At 34.8% G+C, this 8,005-nt stretch overlaps 1 long non-coding RNA gene across 1 annotated transcript; it reads left to right on the plus strand.

The window, feature by feature from the left end:
* Positions 1–4,625: 4,625 nt before the first annotated feature.
* On the plus strand, positions 4,626–6,873 carry LOC129274364 (uncharacterized). Its single transcript, XR_008585872.2, has 2 exons — positions 4,626–4,671; positions 5,392–6,873. It is a non-coding gene; the product is annotated as an uncharacterized LOC129274364 (long non-coding RNA).
* Positions 6,874–8,005: the final 1,132 nt, after the last annotated feature.

The raw sequence follows: 8,005 nt of genomic DNA on the forward strand, positions 1-8,005 counted from the left end.
CCATGATGGGAGAGACAAACAGAGGCCGAGAGTGGAAGATAGAAAAGAGGGGGGGGGGGGTTTACCTAGGCATTCCTTATTTTCAACTCGATCTTCCTTCTGCATTCGGTCCCACTATATTGTTTAATATCTTAAAACGTTTACCATCTAAGAATTAAGAACAAATTTATTATTTTATAAAATGGTCAAATCTGGCCATAGTAATGCTCTTTATAGGCCTAACGTAATACACATCTTGCCTCCGTGTATAAAAAATGCCATTAAATTTATCGTAGCAACACAAGATAACATCATCACACACACTGTCCTTACCTTTGTAAGTCACAAACTTCTCCGATAATAATGATTTGTTAGAGGAAAATTCGTGTAATGGTAAAACTTGCACGTAAATTACTCGAAAAAAAACATGTATAGCGATTAGTTGCTTGTGCAAATGAACTTCAACTAGTGATGTTTTAGAATTAATTATCATATACTAGTATTCAGAAATGACTCAGTTTGCATGTACGGCATTTGCCAAAGAAATTCGACGAGCAAATAAAAATGAAAGGCGTCGCTTCACTCAATGAATTTCAATTTAATTTAATGTTAGTCAACCATAAAACTAAGTATATTTACAAAATCACAAAACAAATTAAAATGCAAAGTTTTGGTTTTGGGCCACAAGTAAAGGAAATATGAATTGTTTAAACAACATCGTGTGTGTGTGTGTTTTTTTTTTTTTTTTATGTAATCTTTACCCATTGCATGTTTGTTCTTTTGTTTGGTTGTTGGTTGTTCCTTTTTCTGTTTTAAAAGAATAATTTACTCTGTTTGGTGATTATTATTCCTCTCGAACACATCACTTCTGTTTTTTACGAAATATCACAAGAATGTAACTCATGTAACTCAATGTAATAATGTATTAGTATTCATAATCCCATGATGCATAATTATTGTAAATTTATACGATTCATTCATTCCTACGATAATTATATAGATCTACCCAACTCATTATTAGGAAATAAACGTTATCAATTGGCGCTGACCCCCAAAGCGATAGACGGGAGTGGAATCTCCCAGTATTTTTTTCTTTACAGTTACTGTAGCCATCACAATGTTTGTTAGATCATTGTTACGTTGACATGTAATTACTACACATGCTGACAGCATAAAGGAACGTGACGAAGTTAAAATGAGAGTTGACAACATCACCTAACATAATTTTGTTATCACTTTGTAATTCAGAAGACCATCAAATATCTTTCCCAGCGTTTTTTTTCCTCGGTCGCGGGTCTGTAGCAAGGAATACTCGAAACTCGCCATTGTGGTAAATCTTGAGCAAGTAAAAATAATAGTTCAAATGATACTCCATGCATGGGACTTTTCAGAAGCAATTATAGTCCCAGTTCAAAAAATTCCCAGATCAGTGTCTCATAATAATTGGTTTTATATGATTTTGTTTCTGTATATGACGTCGATACGTGTCGGGGAAGGGGGGTCCCTGATATGTAACCTTCACATACAGCGCCATCTATTCAGAAATAATAATCAGCATCGATGCCAACTAAAAACAAAACAATTATTTCCATTGAAGGTATCACAGGCCTAATTCATTCCCCATAGACTCGTGTGTTAAATTGGCACTTTAAAAAATTCATAAAAAATAAGGATGAAATTCGGGGGTCGAATGTTTACTACCAGTGGATAGGATATATATCTGGCAATCCATATCTGACCAGAAAAGGGTCCCTCGACCGGCTCATTTAAAAAATAAATTGGCGTGTTTGAAGACACCGTCGGGGGGAGCAGATTCATCACCTCAAACAGCAACATAGCCCTAATCCTTCCGCCAGTCAAAATATAGTCCAAAATGGGTGATATTTCTTCCCAATTTGGGAAAAGGAAGTTCAGTAATTACCAAAAATAGAATCAGTGTTAGGTGGACAATCATATGCATACAATTTGTCAATCAGCCATATCAAAATAAACAAAATAGCAATGGGTTGGCTCGAATGAATATCTCTTGCTTTCCCAATGTTAATAGGCCCGTGTAGCCTGTAAGTATCACAGGCCTAATTAATTCCCCATAGACTCGTGTGTTTAATTGGCACTTTAAAAAATTCATAAAAAATAAGGATGAAATTCGGGGGTCGAATGTTTACTACCAGTGGATAGGATATATATCTGGCAATCCATATCTGACCAGAAAAGGGTCCCTCGACCGGCTCATTTTAAAAATAAATTGGCGTGTTTGAAGACACCGTCTGGGGGAGCAGATTCATCACCTCAAACAGCAAAATAGCCCTAATCCTTCCGCCAGTCAAAATATAGTCCAATATGGGTGATATTTCTTCCCAATTTGGGAAAAGGAAGTTCAGTAATTACCAAAAATAGAATCAGTGTTAGGTGGACAATCATATGCATACAATTTGTCAATCAGCCATATCAAAATAAACAAAATAGCAATGGGTTGGCTCGAATGAATATCTCTTGCTTTCCCAATGTTAATAGGCCCGTGTAGCCTGTAAGTATCACAGGCCTAATTCATTCCCCATAGACTCGTGTGTTTAATTGGCACTTTAAAAAATTCATAAAAAATAAGGATGAAATTCGGGGGTCGAATGTTTACTACCAGTGGATAGGATATATATCTGGCAATCCATATCTGACCAGAAAAGGGTCCCTCGACCGGCTCATTTTAAAAATAAATTGGCGTGTTTGAAGACACCGTCGGGGGGAGCAGATTCATCACCTCAAACAGCAAAATAGCCCTAATCCTTCCGCCAGTCAAAATATAGTCCAATATGGGTGATATTTCTTCCCAATTTGGGAAAAGGAAGTTCAGTAATTACCAAAAATAGAATCAGTGTTAGATGGACAATCATATATGCATACAATTTGTCAATCAGCCATATCAAAATAAACAAAATAGCAATGGGATGGCTCGAATGAATATCTCTTGCTTTCCCAATGTTAATAGGCCCGTGTAGCCTGAAGCGTTGTGGCGTGCCCTGATGGTCACGTCTTCCGGATGTTGATGTTAAAGGACGGTCCTAGACGTAAAAAGTCATATCTGATTGATACACGTCTGACAACAACTCAATTACACCATGTGTAGTAGGTCCATGATTACACGTACCCACACACACGCCCGCGCGCTAGTCTGCAGGCACAGACCCTGATTGAAACTTTCATCAACAAGTGTGTCTCCACGCAAAGACTAACACATACAAAATTTGCTGTTTCAATTCAGCGAGATACACAAGGTATGAGTAGGCTGCAATTTAGACCCTTTACTCGAATGAAGGGTTTGCACAGCAGTACTACCCGCGCGCGCGCATCATAATTTTTATTAAGCGAGTACACTCTCAAAAATATTGGATACAAATGATGAGGGTAAACCAACATTGGGCGTTTCTTTTTGACATTTTTATTCATCCTGTGTGCTGAAAATCAGTTGCCCATTCTAAAGTAATTCCTGCATATTTTTTAACTTTGGACAATATGCTTCCCGCATTAGGTAAAATACTGCCCGAAATTGGTTGGACACATAGTTACCCTCGTGCTGGTTAAAATTCTACCCATAATATTTTTTACAGTGTAATCCTACATTGTAAATCTATTTAATGCGTGGTTTGATCGGTTTAGGAGTGTAGGCCTGTATTTATCAATGACAATCGTGATATCCCGTATTGCCTTACTTTATATGTATCTCAGCTTGTTTAAACTTTGATGGGGACTTTGATCTGGTTAAACCATCTTGAAAAGGAATGTTGATTAAAACTGCATCTTCGATCGAAAATGTCAATCTTTTTGGTGATCAATAAAACAGGTTTTACCGGTAAAAGTGAAAGAAAAAAAATGAAAGAAGTATATATATGAAAGTATTAAATACGTAATTGAAAATAGTAAACAGATGGATGAATGGATAGAAATGTAATAATGTCATATAAATATTGATTATTTAAGGTGCGTTCGAGAGGATGCTTTTCTTAATTCAAAGGGATGGTCCAGGCTGACAATATTTATAGCTTAATAAAAAGAGTAGAATTCACTGAGCAAAATGCAGAAAATTTCATCAAAATCTGATAACAAATAACAAAGTTATTGAATTTTAAAGTTTAGCAGTATTTTGTGAAAACAGTCATCATGAATATTCATTAGGTGGGCTGGACCCGGCTGGTTATGTCACATCTCCACTTGTTCTTTATTCTTTTGTATTCTATTATATGAAATTAGGTTTATTCAATTTTTTTCCTCCAAGAACTAGAAAAATTGGATTGACAACTGATTTAGTGCATTAGATATTTATTGCTGCAACTTATTTCATTATAAGGGAGATATATTATTCACACAAGTATGAAATAATGAAAAAATTATGATTTTATGTAATAACATAAGAAGACGGAAAGTGGGGATGTGACATCATCAGCCCACCTAATGAATATCCATGATGGCTGTTTTCACAAAATATTGCTAAACTTTAAAACTTCAATAACTTTATTATTTGTTATCCGATTTCGATGAAATTTTCGGCATTTTGCTCAGTTAATTCTACTCTATGTATATATTAAGATATAAATATTTTCAGCCCAGACCATCCCTTTAAAAACTAACCAAATTTTCTATTGTGATTCTTACCATCCAGATCTTGGCATTGGCTCGATATTCTTGCACGAAATTTCTAAGGTGAGTTTACTTCAAGATAGTAGTGCAGTGTAGGATTTTATTCAGATAAAATGAAAACCCAACCAAACAGTCCAAAAAAATAATTCATTATTTATTTCATTCACTCTAAAACAGTCTAGATAAAATTGTACCCAATAGGCCCTATAGGGTAGGGGAAATGCATGTTTGCTGGGTATTTTTTTTTTTACCCCATATTCATGATATTGGGCTATTTCAACGCAACGTTGCGTAAAATTTACAAACTATTGTGTATCTTTTTCCCCAACCAACATGCATGTTCCCATTTTCCCCTTTATTTTACACATTTCACATTATCTCCTCCTGACCTTGACATATGTGGTGTGAATTATATTTCCCATGCATGACATATGTTGTGCTCAGAAGGAGGCAAGATGCAATTTGAAAGATAATGAGGAAAATCTGACAATTTATGTACAAAACAAATGGAGAGTTGTCCACAGAATCAGCTATTTTGAAGCACGTTTGCCAATTTGAAGATCCCCATAGAAAGTACAACAAAACTTTTTAAACGTCCTTAACTTGCTTGTTTTATAACCGATTTTGATGAAACTTTTTTTCTTCTTGGGTTTTGGTTTCCTTTAATTCAGCTTCTAGCATAGTACATCACCCCCGTTGAAATTTCATATACCCTCCCCCCCTAAGAGTTGACATGTATTTCGGTTTGTTCTTTTATTTTTAATATTTTAATTTTCCTCACAGAAAATGTACTCCCTTGGATGTCGAAATATTTTTGGTTATTTTGATGAGAATGAAGTTGGACTAAAGCGTTGGTACGCCGCAGAGGGTTATGAAAGCCTCACAGAGAAGCATAATTTTCATCTTTATTCGCAATCAGGAGAGAAACTAAGAAGATATATCCATCGAGATGGTCATTATGATGAATACCTTGAAAAGGCCTCATCACGCGGTATTCATATCCAATCAACTATATCAAAGGATGACGGTGGAATTTAAATATTTTGCACTTGAGATGTACATCCTCTGATATGAAATCAGAGCAAATTTCGGCTGAGTCGAGTGGATGATGTCGGGAGGTGGTGTATGGTGATTTTGTATGATTTTCGTCTGGGGAGGGGGGGGGGGGGCAAGGCGTTCTTCTCACATTGGCTGCTGTACAATACCCCCCCCCCCTCCCACCCCATCAACACCAAATAGCCGCCCGTGTTGGTGTTACATAAAAGAAAATGATGAAATCATGATGAAAAATAAGAGAGATGTATATATCCTTGATTATAATTCTTATACTGTGGACAAAATTATGCAATCATGACAGACTGGGGGGAGGCCGAGGTGGATGACATCTGAGAATATATTGGTATTTTATGAATGCAAATAAATCGAAATATATAATGTAAAAGAGCATCCAATTACTAAAAGTAGTGAAAATAGTCCCAATTTAAAAAGTGTGGGAAGGGGGGGGGGATGTAGATCAGATTCTCTTTATATATATATATATATATATATATATATTGTAAAAAAAAGAAAGGTTCATTTAATGTTCAGCGTGGTTTTTGAACGGTGAAGAGCGTATAATAATGTTTAATCCATGTATACAGTTACATTGAGGGAAATTCAGTAATCATTTGTAATCGACTACGCAGGGATTTACTTTGAGATATATATATATATATATTTTGCTGAGAAATAACGATATTAAAAATTTTATGATTATCTTTAATGTGTTCTTTTTTCACTTTTGGTACAAAAAAAACATTAACCATCACGGTCGCTAAAAACATTTGTTTACGATCTTAACTGTGTTTTAAATAATGTCAAACTATATTGATCGACAAGCGGCACTGCATCATTGATTGAGATATATTTCTTGCATAATCTTGCGATAAGAGTTACCACGGTTCGTCTTGTTTACGAATAAGCCCAAATACGCACGAGATATCCATGCTAAGTAATACTAATAACCTACTTTTAAATGTTGTCAAAACTTGCCAAATTTGTTTATAAAAAAACTTTCTGAATTTAGAAAGTAGATGTTAAAGGTATATTAAACCTGCATGCATGTTAATATTGTAAATAATGGTGTGTTATATTTTAATGTTTTCTCTTATGCCATCTTTTTGTTCTCATACAATGTATTATACCTGTTAAACATATGTGTATTTCTCATACCCCAAAAGGGGTCGGCAGAAATTTGCAAATAAAGTTTGAAATGTGTAATTTGTACAGTATTTTCACTGAACGGAGCATCAGAATACATGGTCGAAAAAAGAACAGAAGTTTGAAAGCGTTGAAAGGAATGGAGTGAGAATTTTAAAAAAATAGAGATACTATAGATACTATAGTACTGAAAATACTCAAATGACTTGGGTAATGAAAATACTGGACTGGCAGAGGTACTGTAAATGCTGGAATGACGGAGTCACGGAGATACAAAAACAACTGTAAAGAGGATACTGGATAGGCGAGCTTAGAGGTGAAGTCCACCTCAGGAAAATGTTGATTTGAATCAATAGAGAAAAATCAGACAAGTATAATGCTGAGAATTTCATCAAAATCTGATGTGAAATAAGAAAGTTATGACGTTTAAAGTTTAACTTATTTTTTCACAAAATAGTTTAGTAACATGCAAATGAGAGAATCGATGATGCCCTCATTCACTATTTATTTAGTTTTTTATTGTTTGAATTATACAATAATTCAATTTTTACAGCTTTGACAGATAAGGACCAACTTGACTAAACCATAAAATGTTAAACAGTGGTAATTCCACATGTTCAGGGATAAATAAAACTTTGTTTCACAGGAAATCGAGGAGAAAATTATAATATTTCATGTAATAAAATACAAAAGTAATAGTGAGTGATGTCATCAGTTCCCCTTTTGCTCACCGACCGGGATGTGTATATAACTATTTTGTGAAATTAAGGAAACTTACAAATGTCATAACTTTCTTATTTTACATCTGATTTTGATAAAATTTTCAGTGTTATGCTTGTTGGATTTTCCTCGTTATATTCAAATCAACTCTTTTGTTGGGGTAGACTTGTCCTTTAATGAGTGAGAAGTACCGTATATGGTCTTCCTGGTATAACAAGAAAATCACGCACGATATTCAACATGGTTGTGTGGTTCCATGAGAAGTAATAGACAAGACCAATATGGGGAAAATTTGAGTTCAAGAAGCATTTTAGGGTAAAAGTTGGGAACCGGTCTTTTTCACATAATTTGAATGTGCTGAATCTGATAAGACCGGTTCCCAAGCCAATTTTTCATGTTTTTACCACCTAATTTGCATAAACAAAATGGCTGCCAAATTGACTATTTATAATCTTATTTCTACAATATTCTTTTATAA

The sequence above is a fragment of the Lytechinus pictus genome, chromosome 13 (assembly GCF_037042905.1).
Source record: "Lytechinus pictus isolate F3 Inbred chromosome 13, Lp3.0, whole genome shotgun sequence".
NCBI lineage: Eukaryota > Metazoa > Echinodermata > Echinoidea > Temnopleuroida > Toxopneustidae > Lytechinus > Lytechinus pictus.